The 19,202-nt window shown below is 38.3% G+C and overlaps 1 protein-coding gene across 1 annotated transcript in view; it reads right to left on the reverse strand.

Annotated features, from left to right (window-relative positions):
- Positions 1-19,195, reverse strand: part of ME2 (malic enzyme 2) — a 63,177-nt gene extending 43,982 nt beyond the window's left edge. Inside the window, exon 1 of the mRNA XM_082416595.1 lies at positions 18,958-19,195. The gene's annotated coding sequence lies outside the window, so the exon portion shown is untranslated. The remainder of the gene's footprint in view (positions 1-18,957) is intronic.
- Between the last annotated feature and the right edge of the window lie 7 nt (positions 19,196-19,202).

Below are 19,202 nucleotides of genomic sequence, written 5' to 3' on the forward strand. Positions count from 1 at the left end.
CTTCCATTTTCTTCTGAGCCGAGTGGCTGACAGGGTCTTGGTGCTCCAGCAGGGTGTCAGGCCTGAGCCTCTGAGGTGGGAGAGCCAAGTTGAGGACACTGGTCCACCAGAGACCTCCAGGCCCCACATAATATCAAACAGCAAAAGCTCTCCCAGAGATCTCCATCTCAACGCTAAGACCCAGCTCCACTCAATGACCAGCAAGCTACAGTGCTAGACACCCTATGCCAAACAGCTAGCAAGACAGGAACACAACCCACCTATTAGCAGAAAGGCTGCCTAAAATCATAATAAGTTCACAGACAGCCCAAAACACACCATCGGATGCAGTCCTGCCCACCAGAAAGACAAGATCCAGCCTCATCCACCAAAACACAGGCACCAGTCCCCTCCACCAGGAAGCCTACATAACCCACTGAACCAACCTTACCCACTGGGGGAGACACCAAAAACAATGGGAACTACAAATCTGCAGACTGCGAAAAGAAGACCCCAAACACAGTAAGTTAAGCAAAATGAGAAGACAGAGAAATACACAGCAGATGAAGGAGCAAGGTAAAAACCCACCAGACCAAACAAATGAAGAGGAAATAGGCAGGCTACCGGAAAAAGTATTCAGAGTAATGATAGTAAAGATGATCCAAAATCTTGGAAATAAAATGGAGAAAATACAAGAAATGTTTAACAAGGAAGTAGAAGAACTAAAGAGCAAACAAACAATGATGAACAACACAATAAATGAAATTAAAAATTCTCTAGAAGGAATCAATAGCAGAATAACTGAGGCAGAAGAACAGATAAGTGACCTGGAAGATAAAATAGTGGAAACAACTACCGCAGAGCAGAATAAAGAAAAAAGAATGAAAAGAATTGAGGACAGTCTCAGAGACCTCTGGGACAACATTAAATGCACCAACATTTGAATTATAGGGGTCCCAAAAGAAGAAGAGAAAAAGAAAGGGACTGAGAAAATATTGGAAGACATTATAATTGTAAACTTCCCTAATATGGGAAAGGAAATAGTCAATCAAGTCCAGGAAGCGCAGAGAGCCCCATACAGGACAAATCCAAGGAGAAACACGCCAAGACACATATTAATCATACTATCAAAAATTAAATACAAAGGAAAAATATTAAAAGCAGCAAAGGAAAAGCAACAAATAACATACAAGGGAATGCCCATAAGGTTAACAGCTGATCTTTCAGCAGAAACTCTGCAAGACAGAGGGGAGTGGCAGGACATATTTAAAGTGATGAAAGGGAAAAACCTACAACCAAGACTACTCTACCCAGCAAGGATCTCGTTCAGATTTGATGGAGAAATTAAAACCTTTACAGACAAGCAAAAGCTAAGAGAATTCAGCACCACCAAACCAGCTTTACAACAAATGCCAAAGGAACTTCTCTAGGCAGGAAACACAAGAGAAGGAAAAGACCTACAATAACCAACCCAAAACAATTAAGAAAATGGTAACAGTAACATACATATCAATAACCACCTTAAATGTAAATGGATTAAATGCTCCCACCAAAAGACAGAGACTGGCTGAATGGATACAAAAACAAGACCTGTATATACGCTGCCTACAAGAGACCAACGTCAGACCCAGGGACACACACAGACTGAAAGAGAGGGGATGGAAAAAGATACTTCATGCAAATGGAAATCAAAAGAAAGCTGGTGTAGCAATTCTCATATCAGACAAAATAGGCTTTAAAATAAAGACTATTACAAGAGACAAAGAGTGACACTACATAATGATCAAGGGATCAATCCAAGAAGAAGACATAACAATTGTAAATATATATGCACCCAACATAGGAGCACCTCAATACATAAGGCAAATGCTAACAGCCATAAAAGGGAAAATCGACAGTAACACAATCATAGTAGGGTAGTTTAACACCCCACTTTTACCAATGGACATATCATCCAAAATAAAAATAAATAAGGAAACAGAAGCTTTAAATGATACATTAAACAAGATGGACTTAATTGATATTTATAGGACATTCCATCCAAAAACAACAGATTACACTTTCTTCTCAAGTGCTCATGGAACATTCTCCAGGATGGATCATATCTTGGGTCACAAATCAAGCCCTGGTAAATTTAAGAAAATTGAAACCATATCAAGTATCATTTCTGACCACAACGCTATGAGACTAGATATCCATTACAGGAAAAAATCTGTAAAAAATACAAACACATGGAGGTTAAACAATACACTACTAAATAACCAAGAGATCACTGAAGAAATCAAAGACGAAATCAAAAAATACCTAGAAACAAATGACAGTCAAAACACGACGGCCCAAAACCTATGGGATGCAGCAAAAGCAGTTCTAAGAGGGAAGTGTATAGCAATACAATCCTACCTCAAGACACAAAAAACATCTCAAATAAACAAGCTAAACTTATACCTAAAGCAATTAGAGAAAGAAGAAAAAAAAACCCCAAAGTTAGCAGAAGGAAAGAAATCATAAAGATCAGATCAGACATAAATGAAAAAGAAGTGAAGGAAACAACAGTAAAGATCAATAAAACTAAAATCTGGTTCTTTGAGAAGATAAACAAAATTGATAAACCATAAGCCAGTCGCATCAAGAAAAAAAAGGAGAAGACTCAAATCAACAGAATTAGAAATGAAAAAGGAGAAGTAAAAATTGACACTGCAGAAATACAAAGGATCATGAGAGATTACTACAAGCAACTCTGTGCCAATAAAATGGACAACCTGGAAGAAATGGACAAATTCTTAGAAAAGCACAACCTTCCGAGACTGAACTAGGAAGAAATAGAAAATATAAACAGACCAATCACAAGCACTGGAATTGAAACTGTGCTTAAAAATCTTCCAACAAACAAAAGCTCAGGACCAGATGGCTTCACAGGCGAATTCTATTGAACATTTAGAGAAGAGCTAACACCAATCCTTCTCAAACTCTTCCAAAATATAGCAGAGGGAGGAACACCCCCAAACTCATTCTATGAGTCCACCATCACCCTGATACCAAAACCAGACAAAGATGTCACAAAAAAAGAAAACTACAGGCGAATATCACTGATGAACATAGATGCAAAAATCCTCAACAAAATACTAGCAAACAGAATCCAAGAGCACATTAAAGGGATCATACACCGTGATCAAGTGGGGTTTATCCCAGTAATGCAAGGATTCTTCAATAAACAAAAATCAATGTGATACACCATATTAACAAACTGAAGGATAAAACCCATATGATCATCTCAATAGATGCAGAGAAAGCTTTCGACAAAATTCAACACCCATTTATGATAAAAACCCTCCAGAAAGTAGGCATAGAGGGAACTCACCTCAACATAATAAAGGCCATATATGACAAACCTACAGCCAGCATCGTTCTCAATGGTGAAAAACGGAAACCATTTCCACTAAGATCAGGAACAAGACAAGGTTGTCCACTCTCACCACTATTATTCAACATAGTTTTGGAAGTTTTAGCCACAGCAATCAGAGAGGAAAAAGAAATAAAAGGAAACCAAATTGGAAAAGAAGAAGTAAAGCTGTCACTGTTTGCAGATGACCTGATACTATACACAGAGAATCCTAAAGATGCTACCAGAAAACTACTAGAGCTAATCAATGAATCTGGTAAAGTAGCAGGATACAAAATTAATGCACAGAAATCTCTTGCATTCCTATACACTAATGATGAAAAATCTGAAAGAGGAATTAAAGAAACACTCACTTACCATTGCAAGAAAAAGAATTAAATACCTAGGAATAAACCTACCTAAGGAGACAAAAGACCTATATGCAGAAAACTATAAGACACTGATGAAAGAAATTAAAGACGATACAAACAGATGGAGAGATATACCACGTTCTTGCATTGGAAGAATCAACATTGTGAAATGACTATACTACCCAAAGCAATCTACAGATTCAATGTAATCCCTATCAAACTACCAGTGGCATTTTCCACAGAACTAGAACAAAAAATTTCACAATTTGTATGGCAAGACAAAAGACCCCAAATAGCCAAAGCAATCTTGAGAAAGAAAAACGGAGCTGGAGGAATCAGGTTCCCTGACTTCAGACTATACTACAAAGCTACAGTACTGGCACAAAAACAGAAATATAGATCAGTGGAACAGGACAGAAAGCCCAGTGATAAACCCACGCACATATGGTCACCTTATCTTTGATAAATTAGGCAAGAATATACAATGGAGAAAAGACAGCCTCTTCAATAAGTGGTGCTGGGAAAACTGGACAGCTACATGTAAAAGAACGAAATTAGAACACTTCCTAACACCATACACAAAAATAAACTCAAAATGGACTAAAGACCTAAATGTAAGGCGAGACATTATAGAACTCTTAGAGGAAAACATAGGCAGAACACTCTATGGCATAAATCACAGTGCGATCCTTTTTGACCCACCTCCTACAGAAATGGAAATAAAAACAAAAATTAACAAATGGACGTAATGAAACTTAAAAGCTTTTGCACAGCAAAGGAAACTATAAACAAGACGAAAAGACAACCCTTAGAATGGGAGAAAATATTTGCAAACAAATCAACGGACAAAGGATTAATCTCCAAAATATACAAGCAGCTCATGCAGCTCAATATCAAAAAAACACTCAATCCAAAAATGGGCAGAAGACCTAGACCTTTCTCCAAAGAAGATATAAAGATTGCCAACAAACACATGAAAGGATGCTCAACATAACTAATCATTAGAGAAATGCAAATGAAAACTACAATGAGGTATCACCTCACTCCAGTCAGAATGGCCATCATCAAAAAATCTACAATAAGTGCTGCAGAGGGTGCAGTGAAAAGGGAACTCTCCTACACTGTTGGTGGGAATCTAAATTGATACAGCTACTATGGAGAACAGTATGGAGGTTCCTTAAAAAGCTAAAAATAGAACTACCATATGACCAAGCAATCCAACTACTGGGCATATACCCTGAGAAAACCATAACTCAAAGAGTCATGTACCACAATGTTCACTGCAGCACTATTTACAATAGTCAGGACATGGAAGCAACCTAAGTGTCCACTGACAGATGAATGGATAAAGATGTAGCACATATATAATGGAATATTACTCAGCCACAAAAAGAAACGAAATTGAGTTATTTGTAGTAAGGTGGATGGACCTAGAATCTGTCATTCAGAGTGCAGTAAGTCAGAAAGAGAAAAACAAATACTGTATGCTAACACATATATATATAGAATTAAGAAAAAAAAAAAAGGTTCTGAAGAACCTAGGGGCAGGACAGGAATAAAGACGCAGATGTAGAGAATGGACTTGAGGACATGGGCAGGGGGAAGGGTAAGCTGGGACTAAGTGAGAGAGTGGCATGGACATATATACACTACCAAATGTAAAATAGATAGCTGGTGGGAAGCAGCCACATAGCACAGGGAGATCAGCTCAGTGCTTTGTGACCACCTAGAGGGGTGGGATAGAGAGGGTAGGAGGGAGATGCAAGAGGGAGGGGATATGGGGATATATGTATACATATAGCTGGTTCACTTTGTTATACAGCAGCAACTAACACAACAATGTAAAGCAATTATACTCCAATAAAGATGTTAAAAAAATACATTTATGTTGGTACAGGTTGTAAGGGATTATAAAAGAGTAACAAAACATAAGGTGAAGGCAAAGATTTACTTTTCCTGACAACAGTCTAAGTCCTTGGATAATAATCATTGCTACTTTTTATGTATTACCTACTACAGTGTGCCAAATATTTACCCTTTTTCTAATCCACACAAGTGTGGCAAGGTATGAAACATCTAGTAAACAGCAAGTGTTTTCATGGAAGTGATTTCAATGTAAACAGGTGTGGGACAGTTTAGGTTGAAGGTGGAAATGTAAATAAGATAAAAGCCTGGAGCACACACTTTCAGAGGAAGTGAAGCCATCCAGATTCTTAATCTAGACGTCAAATTTTCAATAATAATATTCAATATTTAAATTCAGTGTACTAAAATTTTTTTTTTAGAAAACCTGTTATGTAATATTTAAAAATCATGCAAATTGTCTTGAAAACATGTTTCTGGCCTTTCACATCCATCGCAAACATTATGAGAATTTTTCAAAATGGAAAACTACATAATACATTAAACCTTATATATTTACTGATGGGAATATAATAGATTCTTCTGCATATCCATTCTCCTACTAAATATCAATTTGCAACGCTCATTAATTTCTTTAATCGTCATAAACCATTATAATTATCATGCAATAGTTTTTATTTTTTTTAATTTTTTAATTTTTATTTTTTTAAAAAACATTTTATTATAGAAAACAATAAGAACAATAAAATATAAACAAAAATAGCAGTATAATGAACTCTTCTGTATCCATCATCCAGGTTCAACTCAGAGTTAATCTTTTTTTTTTTTTATTTCTGAGATATACATTTAAAAGTAATAACTAGAATTATGACTTATAACATTATACCAGAACATATAAGATTTTTAGAAATTTCATGTAATGTCTGAAACACTTATATTAACATATTTCCATACAAATAACCCAATGAAAGTTTAGTATTAGTTGTTTTGTTTGTTTGTTTTTATACTGCAGGTTCTTGTTAGTCATCAATTTTATACACATCAGTGTATACATGTCAATCACAATCGCCCAAATCAGCACACCACCATCCCCACTCCACCGCAGTTTTCCCCCCTTGGTGTCCATATGTCTGCTCTCTACATCTGTGTCTCAACTTCTGCCCTGCAAACCGGCTCATCTTTACCATTTTTCTAGGTTCCACATACATGTGTTAATATACGATATTTGTTTTTCTCTTTCTGACTTACTTCACTCTGTATGACAGTCTCTAGATCTATCCACGTCTCAGCAAATGACTCAATTTCGTTCCTTTTTATGGCTGAGTAATATTCCATTGTATATATGTACCACATCTTCTTTAACCATTCATCTGTCGATGGGCATTTAGGTTGCTTCCATGACCTGGCTATTGTAAATAGTGCTGCAATGAACATTGGGGTGCATGTGTCTTTTTGAATTATGGTTTTCTCAGGGTATATGCCCAGCAGTGGCATTGCTGGGTCATATGGTAATTATATTTTGAGTTCTTTAAGAAACCTCCACACTGTTCTCCATAGTGGCTGTATCAATTTACATTCCCACCAACAGTGCAAGAGGGTTCCCTTTTCTCCACACCCTCTCCAGCATTTGTTGTTTGTAGATTTTCTGATGATGCCCATTCTAACTGGTGTGAGGTGATACCTCATTGTAGTTTTGATTTGCATTTCTCTAATGATTAGTGATGTTGAGCATCTTTTCATGTGCTTCTTGGTCATCTGTATGTTTTCTTTGGAGAAATGTCTATTTAGGTCTTCTGCCCATTTTTGGATTGGGTTGTTTGTTTCTTTAATATTGAGCTGAATGAGCTGTTTATATACTTTGGAGATTAATCTTTTGTCCGTTGATTCGTTTGCAAATATTTTCTCCCATTCTGAGGGATGTCTTTTCATCTTGCATATGGTTTCCTTTGCTGTGCAAAAGCTTTTAAGTTTCATTAGGTCCCATTTGTTTATTTTTGTTTTTATTTCCATTACTCTAGGAGGTGGATCAAAAAAGATCTTGCTGTGATTTATGTCAAAGAGTGTTCTTCCTATGTTTTCCTCTAAGAGTTTTATAGTGTCCAGTCTTATATTTAGGTCTTTAATCCATTTTGAGTTTATTTTTGTGTATGGTGTTAGGGAGTATTCTAATTTCATTCTTTTACATGTAGCTGTCCAGTTTTCCCAGCACCACTTATTGAAGAGGCTGTCTTTTCTCCATTGTATATCTTTGCCTCCTTTGTGATAGATTTGTTGACCGTAGGTGTGTGGGTTTATCTCTGGGCTTTCTATCCTGTTCCACTGATCTATGTTTCCGTTTTTGTGCCAGTACCATATTGTCTTGATTACTGTAGCTTTGTAGTATAGTCTTAAGTCAGGGAGTCTGATTCCTCCAGCTCCGTTTTTTTCCCTCAAGACTGCTTTGGCTATTCGGGGTCTTTTGTGTCTCCATACAAATTTTAAGATGATTTGTTCTAGTTCCGTAAAAAATGCCATTGGTAATTTGATAGGGAATGCATTGAATCTGTAGATTGCTTTGGGTAGTAGAGTCATTTTCACAATATTGATTCTTCCAATCCAAGAACATGGTATATCTCTCCACCTGTTGATATCATCTTTAATTTCTTACATCAGTGTCTTATAGTTTTCTGCATACAGGTCTTTTGTCTCCCTAGGTAGGTTTATTCCTAGATATTTTATTCTTTTTGTTGCAGTGGTAAATGGGAGTGTTTCCATAATTTCTCTTTCAGATTTTTCATCATTGGTGTATAGGAATGCAAGAGATTTCTGTGCATTAATTTTGTACCCTGCAACTTTACCAAATTCATTGATTAGCTCTAGTGGTTTTCTGGTGGCATTTTTAGGATTCTCTATGTATAGTATCATGTCATCTGCAAACAGTGACAGTTTTACTTCTTCTTTTCCAATTTGTATTACTTTTATTTCTTTTTCTTCTCTGATTGCCATGGCTAGGACTTCCAAAACTATGTTGAATAATAGTGGTGAGAGTGGACATCCTTGTCTTGTTCCTGATCTTAGAGGAAATGCTTCCAGTTTTTCACCATTGAGAATGATGTTTGCTGTGGGTTTGTTGTATATGGCCTTTATTATGTTGAGGAAAGTTCCCTCTATGCCCACTTTCTGGAGAGTTTTTATCATAAATGGGTGTTGAATTTTGTCAAAAGCTTTTTCTGCATCTATTGAGATGATCATATGGTTTTTATTCTTCAATTTGTTAATATGGTTTATCACATTGATTGATTTGCGTATATTGAAGAATCCTTGCATCCATGGGATAAATCCTACTTGATCGTGGTGTATGATCCTTTTAATGTGTTGTTGGATTCTGTTTGCTAGTATTTTGTTGAGGATTTTTGCATCTATATTCATCAGTGATATTGGTCTGTAATTTTCTTTTTTTGTAGTATCTTTGTCTGGTTTTGTTATCAGGGTGATGGTGGCGTCACAGAATCAGTTTGGGAGTGTTCCTTCCTCTGCAATTTTTTGGAAGAGTTTGAGAAGGATGGGTGTTATCTCTTCTCTAAATGTTTGATAGAATTCACCTGTGAAGCCATCTGGTCCTGGACTTTTGTTTGTTGGAAGATTTTTAATCACAGTTTCAATTTCATTACTTGGGATTGGTCTGTTCATATTTTCTGTTTCTTTCTGGTTCAGTCTTGGAATGTTATACCTTTCTAAGAATTTGTCCATTTCTTCCAGGTTGTCCATTTTATTGGCATTTAGTTGCTTGTAGTAGTCTCTTAGGATGTTTTGTATTTCTGCGGTGTCTGTTATAACGTCTCCTTTTTCATTTCTAATTTTATTGATTTGAGTCCTCTCCCTCTTTTTCTTGATGAGTCTGGCTAATGGCTTATCAATTTTGTTTATCTTCTCAAAGAATCAGCTTTTAGTTTTACTGATCTTTGCTACTGTTTTCTTTGTTTCTATTTCATTTATTTCTGCTCTGTTCTTTATGATTTCTTTCCTTCTGCTAACTTTGGGTTTTGTTTGTTCTTCTTTCTCTAGTTCCTTTAGGTGTAAGGTTAGATTGTTTACTTGAGATTTTTCTTGTTTCTTTAGGTAGGCTTGTATAGCTATAAATTTCCCTCTTAGAACTGCTTTTGCTGCATCCCATAGGTTTTGGATCGTCGTATGTTCATTGTCATTTGTCTCTAGGTATTTTTTGATTTCCTCTTTGATTTCTTCAGTGATCTCTTGGTTATTTAGTAACGTATTGTTTAGCCTCCATGCCTCCATGTGTTTGTGTTTTTTACGTTTTTTTCCCGGTAATTGATTTCTAATCTCATAGCATTGTGGTCAGAAAAGATGCTTGATGTGATTTCGATTTTCTTAAATTTACTGAGGCTTGATTTGTGACCCAAGATGTGATCTACCCTGGAGAATGTTCCGTGTGCACTTGAGAAGAAAGTGTAATCTGCTGGTTTTGGATGGAATGTCCTATATATATCAATTAAATCTATCTGGTCTATTGTGTCATTTAAAGCTTCTGTTTCCTTATTTATTTTCATTTTGGATGATCTGTCCATTGGTGTAAGTGAGGTGTTAAAGTCCCCCACTATTATTGTGTTACTGTCGATTTCCTCTTTTATAGCTGTTAGCAGTTGCCTTATGTATTGAGGTGCTCCTATGTTGGGTGCACATATATTTATAATTGTTATATCTTCTTCTTGGATTGATCCCTTGATCATTATGTAGTGTCCTTCCTTGTCTCTTGTAACATTCTTTATTTTAAAGTCTATTTTATCTGATATGAGTATAGCTACTCCATCTTTCTTTTGATTTCCATTTGCATGGAATATCTTTTTCCATCCCCTCACTTTCAGTCTGTATGTGTCCCTAGGTCTGAAGTGGGTCTCTTGTAGACAGCATATATATGGGTCTTGTCTTTGTATCCATTCAGCAAGCCTGTGTCTTTTGGTTGGAGCATTTAATCCATTCACGTTTAAGGTAATTATCGATATGTATGTTCCTATGACCATTTTCCTAATTGTTTTGGGTTTGTTATTGTAGGTCTTTTCCTTCTCTTGTGTTTCCCACTTAGAGAAGTTCCTTTAGCATTTGTTGTAGAGCTGGTTTGGTGGTGCTGAATTCTCTTAGCTTTTGCTTGTCTGTAAAGCTTTTGATTTCTCCATCAAATCTGAATGAGATCCTTGCGGGTAGAGTAATCTTGGTTGTAGGTTCTTCCGTTTCATCACTTTAGGTATATCATGCCACTCCCTTCTGGCTTGTAGAGTTTCTGCTGAGAAATCAGCTGTTAACCTTATGGGAGTTCCCTTGTATGTTATTTGTCATTTTTCCCTTGCTGCTTTCAATAATTTTTCTTTCTCTTTAATTTTTGCCAATTTGATTACTATGTGTCTCGGCATGTTTCCCCTTGGGTTTATCCTGTATGGGACTCTCTGTGCTTCCTGGACTTGGGTGGCTATTTCATTTCCCATGTTAGGGAAGTTTTCGACTATAATCTCTTCAAATATTTTCTCTGGTCCTTTCTCTCTCTCTTCTCCTTCTGGGACCCCTATAATGCGAATGTTGTTGCATTTAATGTTGTCCCAGAGGTCCCTTAGGCTGCCTTCATTTCTTTTCATTCTTTTTTCTTTAGTCTGTTCCACAGCAGTGAATTCCACCATTCTGTCTTCCAGGTCACTTATCCGTTCTTCTGCTTCAGTTATTCTGCTATTGATTCCTTCTAGTGTAGTTTTCATTTCAGTTATTGTATTGTTCATCTCTGTTTGTTCTTTAATTCTTCTAGGCCTTTGTTAAACATTTCTTGCATCTTCTCGATCTTTGCCTCCATTCTTATTCCAAGGTCCTGGATCATCTTCACTAACATTATTCTGAATTCTTTTTCTGGAAGGTTGCCTATCTCCACTTCATTTAGTTGTTTTTCTGGGGTTTTATCTTGTTCCTTCATCTGGTATGTAGCCCTCTGCCTTTTCATCTTGTGTATCTTTCTTCATGCAATAGTTTTTAAATGGAATTTCTTTTTGCTGAGAAATCCATGGGCTGTATATGGGGGTGCAGCAAAATCATCTACATTAGGATTTTACGTTAATTTTCATGGAGATGAAATTCACATAACAAAATAAACTGTTTTAAAATAAAGAATTCAGAGGGATTTAGAAAATCCATAATGTTGTACAACCACCTCTGTCTAGTTCCAAAACATTTTCATCATCCCAGAAGGAAATACCATACCCATTAAGCAGTTTTCCCCACTTCCCCAGTGACTGCAACCACCAATCTGCTTTCTGTATTTTTGTATTTACCTATTCTGGATATTTCATATAAATGTGCTACCTAAATATGGGCAGAAAACAAGAAATCTAAATGATCATAAGAACATCAAGAATCATGAGAGACGGGAATTGGGGAAAGGGATAGGACAGATGTTGTTTAAAGGTACAAACTTTCAGCAAGAGGCCTAAGAGATAAGTCCTAGAGATCTAATACATAGTGAACACAGACAACAGTACTGTATTATAATCATCTAACTTGCAAAGAGACTAGAACTTAATTATTCCAACCACTAAAAAGAAATTATAATTACATAATGTGCAGAGGTGCTAATTATCAGTACAATGGCAATATTACAATGTATCAAATTAACCTGTTGTACACCTTAAATTTACACAATGTTCTATGTCAAATGTATTTCAATAATGGTAATAAAAAAGAATCAAGAGAGACACCATAAAATAACTGATTGGTTTTCTTCAAAAATGTAAATGCCATGAAAAACACTAAAGAACCATTGCAATTTAAAGAAGACCGGACAGATAGGACAACAAAATGCAAAACCTGATCCCCCAAAATGCCATCAAGGATATTACTGGGATAACTGGCAAAATTGGGAGATATATTGTAACTTACATAAAAGTCTTGTATAATTTTAAATATTCTGAGTTTGATAACCATATGTAAGAGGTATCCTTTTATGAAAATACACAGTGAAGTATTAAGGGGCCAAGAAGTATGATGTATACAACCACGTCTTTCAAATTATTTCAAAATAAATTTTGAAAGACAGAAATTGAAAGTGCAGCCCTGATCATGTTTGTGTGGTTCTTCCAGGAGAGAAAGCATTATTTATCACAATTAAAACTTTGGTACCAAAAGACTGGATTAGTATTGCAGCATATTGGTGAGGTAGGAAAATCTAAAACAGAATGGAATACCTTTTAGTTTATTTAAAATCAAAGACTATCTGAGAAAAATACACTTTGCAATTAGTACTTGTGGTGTAATAAGAAATATACTTGGTCTTGGTCCTCAGTTCTTGTACAGAGTTCCTAAAAACTGCTGGAATTTCTTGAGTGACAGGAGTATCTTTTGTTATTCATAAGCAGCCCCTTTTGATCAGACCTGAGTTTATGCTAATGAGGTGACTTAGGGTGAGGTCACTACAGAACCTCGGTCACCAGAAAGACCAAGTGATTATTAGAGAGTGGGAGCTTTCAGTACCACTCCAGTTCCCCTGGGAAAGGGGGTGGGAACTATGGCAATTAAGATCCATAAAAACTTTTGAACAAGGAGAGTTGATGAGCTTTCAGGTTGGTGAACACACCTAGGTGCTGGGGGGTGGCAAGTGCAGAGCGCAAGGAAGCGCCTTGCCCTCCCCGACCCCACCCCCAATACCTAGTCCTATGTGTCTTTTCCATCTGTTCCTGAGTTGTATCCTTTTATAAGAAACCGGTAAATATAAGTAAAGTGTCTCCCTGAGTTCTGTGAGCCATTACAGCAAATGATCTAACCTGAGGAAGGGGTTGTGGGAAGCCCTGATTTACAGCTGGTTGGTAAGAAGGATAGGTCAAAACCTGGGGCTTGCAACTGGCATCTGAAGTGGGGGCAGTCTTTCCGGGCTGAGTCCCTAACTTGTGTGATCCGAAGTTACCTCCAGGTAGACAGTGTTAGAATTAAGTTGTAGCACACCCCATCAGTGTCTGCCTAGAGCTGGAGAATTCCTGGGTGTGGGGAAAAAACACGTTTGGTGGCCAGAAGAGTTGAGTCTGTGAGTAGGAAGAAACAGTTTTTCCCTTCAGTAGTTAACTTAAGATCAGCATTCTGACATATAAAATCTTCTATTTTCAGCTCCTGGCTAAAATTTTGCTTCTATCAAATACTGAATTTAGTCTGTAAAATAAAGATTACCTTTTAAATCTACCTCATAGGTAACTGTAATGATCAAATGAGAGAATGGATGCAGAAGAGTATTAAAGACTTAAAGAGTAAAGTGTTACAGCACTCAAATTATTACTTTATGACTAAGTGATAGAGAGTAAAATAAAATATAAAAGTAATTTTAATAGTGTCTTTAAAACAAGTAGGCATAAGTTAAGAAACAACTTAAGGAGAAAAATCAATCTCTGCCAAAAATATAACCAAGGACTAAGGAGAGAGACAGACAGACAGCAGGCTTAATAGCAGCTGGAGGCAACACGACAAAATGGGGAAAACCCACACCTAACTCCTCATGTTATACAGACAGGATGGAAGAACTGTAAAAATGAGTGAAGTAAAAACAGGAAACAAAATAAGGTGGGGCTTCCCGTTTTGAATAAATATGAAAACTCAAGCTGCTTACCTGAGTTTCCTGGATATTGAGGTATGCCTGTGGTTTCTCCCTCTGGTGTGCCATTCATCCTGCCTTACCCTGGGGGTTAGTGAATTTACTCTCTGGGTGGTGTTTATAAACTGGACTGGGACTGAAACTGTTAGGCCACTGGCTGCTGGAGAACACTCTCCCTGGCTCCCTAGCTGGGGGTAGAAAGCAGAAGTTCAATGTAATAGACCAAAATTAGAGAGAGGTCATGACTAGGTACAGTGAGCACAAGCTCTGCCGTCAGTCTGAATCTGGACGCAGCTAATTACCAGTTTGGAATCAGTTATGTTACCCAAGCATTCCCAAATGGTCTCTGAATTGGTGTCTGTCTGGGACACGTTTTTCACTAGTCTAACCAAATGAGAAAAACTAGGACAACGTAGTATTGAAACAGGAGGGAAGGGGGCAGGGCACAACCTTTGAAAGAATGACATAGCCCAAGGACATGACATAAACGGATTAGAACCAAATGGGTCCAAGACGGTGGACAAGTCGACTTCCACTAGACCTCGAGCCTCAGTAGACGCTCACTGTAACACATCAGCAAGCTAAATGACAAACCCACAGGTGCCATGACAGTTCTAAGGCGACCATAAGGATCAAAAAGTGGGCGGTGGCCCAATTCCTGGAAATCCCTCCCCGAAACAGCTGGAATACTCCTCCCACTCATTAGCCTATGAAATTACCCACCACTATAAACACTGACAACCCCGTACCCTGGTGCCTTTCTCACCTTCTGAGATGGCCCACGCTCTGTTTGTGGAGTGCATTTCTCCCAAGGCCGCACTCGCCTTCTGAGATGGCCCACACTCTCTCTGCGGAGTGTGTTTCTCTCTAAATAAACCCACTTCTTACCTGTCACTTTGTCTCTCCCTGAATTCTTTCTGCGATGAGACATCAAGAACCTGAGCTTCATTAAGTCCTGAAACCAGGTGTGTGATCTCAGTTGGAAGACTGTGGGTTTTCCCTGGGTTCGAGTCCTGGCCTCGTGGGTTCAAGTCCCAGTCAGGGTTTTGGGCAGGTTTGAGTCCCGGCCGCGTGGGTTCAAGTTCCAATCTGAGGTGCGTGGTTTCAGTATAGTTTTTCATAATACTAAATTTATTGTCTGCGTTTTCATGTTGTAATTATCTTCCTCCCTTTTTGGTGGTAAAAAAATTTTTTTTTTGTTTTGAAAGGATGGGGATGGGTAGATTGTAGTAGTTTTTAAAAAGGTCCATAACCTTGACAGAATTAAAAGTTGGTGATCTTACGTCTGGTCCCAATTGCCCCCCTACACACACACTTTTCTTTTTTTAACTTACCCATGAAGTCCAACGGTCTGGGAACCCCTAACTTAAGTCCCACTTTTCTTATCAATAAAGTAGGGAAGGGGAAGGGAAACTCTATTTTGCAGTTGTGTGCAGTAATGATAATATTTAAACAAAGCATCAACCCCTTAGAGCTTTTTTATCATCATCATAAAGAGCTCGACCACTTCACTTGGTTTATTCAATAAAATCCATATCCAGGCAATCTGGCAGAGTGGTCAAAGGCAAGCTCTGGCATCAGACCACTGGACTTAAATCCTAGCTTTGCCCCTGCTACACTGCTAGCTCCATGATCTTGAGTAAGTCAGAGTTAAGCTTCAATCTCCTTGGACTGTAGTTATCACTTGAATGGAGATGATAAACAACAGGACCTACTAAATAGGGCCATTTTAAGATTAAAATTAGGTAATCCATGTAAGATGATTATCACAGTGCCCTCTAAGTGCTCTATAAATGTTATTTACCTACGCATTATTGTTATTAGTAGTAATAAACTGAAGAGGTCAGAAGATGCTTTCTAAATGTCTGTTTCTGCATCAACATCTTCCAATGTAAAATCCATATTAAGAGGCTATGAGGGGGCTTCCCTGGTGGCGCAGTGGTTAAGAATCTGCCTGTCAATGCAGGAGACACGAGTTCGAGCCCTGGTCTGGGAAGATCCAACATGCCGCAGAGCAACTAAGCCCGGGGGCCACAACTGCTGAGCCTGCGTGCTACAACTACTGAAGCCCACGGGCCTAGACCGTGCTCTGCAACAAGAGAAGCCACCGCAATGAGAAGCCCGCACACCGCAATGAGAAGTAGCCTCCACTCGCCGCAACTACAGAAAGCCCGCACACAGCAATGAAGACCCAACACAGCCAAAAAAATAACTTTAAAAAAAAAAAAAGAGGCTATGAGGTTTGTATATTAACCATACTTCAATAAAAAGTTTTTTGTTTAAAAGGAGGCTATGAGGAAAATCATGGTTAACATTTCTTTAAACTATTTCAAATTAAATCTCTAGGTCAAGAATGAGAATCTGGATGACATAGAGATCCAGGCAAATACCAAATGTCATCCTAAACAATATCTACATAATCAATATATTTTTCATAACTTTTGAAATTTGTATATATTGATCAAGGCAGGTACAATATGCAGCCATATAATCAAAATGGTGACTTTCAAATAAAATAATTAACTTTTAATAAAATGGTTACTGTTTTATTAAATCAAACGTGGAGTAATTTTGATATTTAGTATGAATTTTGTTCTCTAATATTGATCCTCAGTAAACAACTATACATTTTAGTGTTATTTATGTTATTTTTAACTGTTTTTTTTGAATTTTATTTATTTTTTTATACAGCAGGTTCTTATTACTCATCAATTTTATACACATCAGTGTATACATGTCAATCCCAATCGCCCAATTCATCACACCACCATCCCCAACCCCCCGCGGCTTTCCCCCCTTGGTGTCCATAGTTATTTATGTTTTAAAATACGGTTAAGTTGGTCTGAAATTCACCAATATAAATTATAATTAATTTTAGTTTAACTTAATATAAAATGTAATGTAGTTCAGAATAGCTTACTTTTTTATATGAAATTAAATACAATTTATGCACAAACAGCATTACGGTAAGAGTTAATTTACAAAAGAAATTCTCAAATGGTAAATGTGTTTTTTATGAATTTTTAATGCATTTTCATAACAAATTTATTAAAAGACATAAACATTATACATAAACACCTTCTAAGAGTGAAACCTGTAAGCGGTTCTTTCTCAGGAATAACTATTGAGCAAGAGTAAGTTTTAATTCTCAAGAGAATGCAAAACTTCTACAAAAGCATAGCCCAACATTTCCTTTTAACATATGGTAAAGGTATATCAGCATTTCTAGCCTCTATGCCTAACTTTTAATTGTCTTTATAGCTACCATAAAAGAATCAGATAACAGATTATAAATCAGTGCTCAAAGTTGATTATTTAAAGGTCCACTATTAGAAGATAACACTAAACATTTTTCCTTTATTTCTGCAAACCATGTAACATAACAACTCAACTAGTTATAGTAGTTACACAATATATATTTACCTATCATTTGCGTAACTACTATAGTGTGTGTATATATATATATATATATATGTATACACACACGCGCACACACACAGCTGTGTATGTGGGGGGGGGGGGTTGTAAGGAAATGACTGTTTCTTCTCTAATTTCCAGAATGCTTGGCAACTAAAGATCAAAACTTAGGAGCACAACACTGCACTTAGCTTTACAGCATGAACAATGCTTAAGGAGCATACAAGCTTAAGAGGAGGCTGGAGCTATTAAGTTAGATTGCCTGAGTTCGAATCCAGGCTTTGCCACGTAAAACCTGTGACCTTGGGTAAGTTACTTAGCCTTTCTAATTTTCATTTGTAACCTAGAGATAATAATGAGTACCAACCTCAGGGCATTATTTTGAGATAATTCTTGCAGAAAACAGCGCTCGGCTCCTGATTAACAATGATTAACAATTAATACGTGCTTCCATGTTATCAGTTGCAACACTAAAAGAAATAACAGTGCTATCAACTGTTTTGTTTTCAAGTGACTGCCACAAACATTAAGAAGGTAAATCAAACAGATACGCGGTAACACGTTTTGTAAGGAAGCACTTCTGTTGAGATGTTATTTTGATTAAGCTTCTTCTCACTAAACGGCAACGGAAATTTTCTAGAATTATCTTTGGAAACAAGAAAGTCAAATCCGGGACCTCAATGTAACACCACACAAGCAGAAATGGATATCACCAGTGTCAAAGAAACACCTGCCAAGCCTGGTCCACAGATGTCATTTCACGTGAATGGACAGAACCGTTCCAATCTTAGAACTTTCTAGCCTGCAACAAACTTCCATTAAAGCAAGGAACAATCACAACACACAAACAAAATGCCTAACTCCTGCCATTAATTCATCCCTGCAGAAAAAGAGAACTATTCGATAAAGGGATTTGGAGCCACAAAATCGGTATTTAAGGGGCGCGGGAGTAAAGGGTAGAAGAGATGCTCCTGTTAAGGAAGCCGCAGGGCCTTACTCCAGGTCGGGAAGGCGGGGCGCCCTGGGACGAGCGAGTCTCGACCGGGAAGTCGCGTCCCCAAACCGTGCGCCAGGGAAGAGCCGCCCACGGTCAAACAGGGGGTGCCGAGACCCCACCGTTCCCCAAGCTCTCAGCCAGGACTCGACGAACCCCTTCCCTTCACCCCGCCCTCCCATCCGCCAAGCTGGGACCTTGTGGGCCGCACGCGCGGAGGCCGGCGGCGGGTCCGCGCTCGGCTCCCCGGGCCGGGGTGAGGAGGCCGGCGCCCGCTCCCATCCCGGAACTCCCGCCCGGGCCCCGCCGCGGCAGGCCGCCCGCAGCTGCGAGCCGTGCGGAGCCTTACCCGACGTCTAGCCAGGCGACAGGTGGTGCTGCCGGCGGAGAGGCCGCGGCCCCGCAGCCCACCCGGACGATGCTCAGCTCCGGCCGAGTTCGGCCCTCCCCTTCACGAGGCTTTCCGGAGCCGGCTCCAGGTCAGGATCGGACTGGCTGGGTCGGCTGGATACTAGCCGAGGCAACCAGTAAATCCGCGTACTGAGAAGAGGGAACAGGGAGTACCGCCGGCGCGGCCCCATGGGGGGAGACTGA

The sequence above is a fragment of the Balaenoptera physalus genome (assembly GCF_965194825.1).
Source record: "Balaenoptera physalus genome assembly, chromosome: 12".
Lineage (NCBI taxonomy): Eukaryota > Metazoa > Chordata > Mammalia > Artiodactyla > Balaenopteridae > Balaenoptera > Balaenoptera physalus.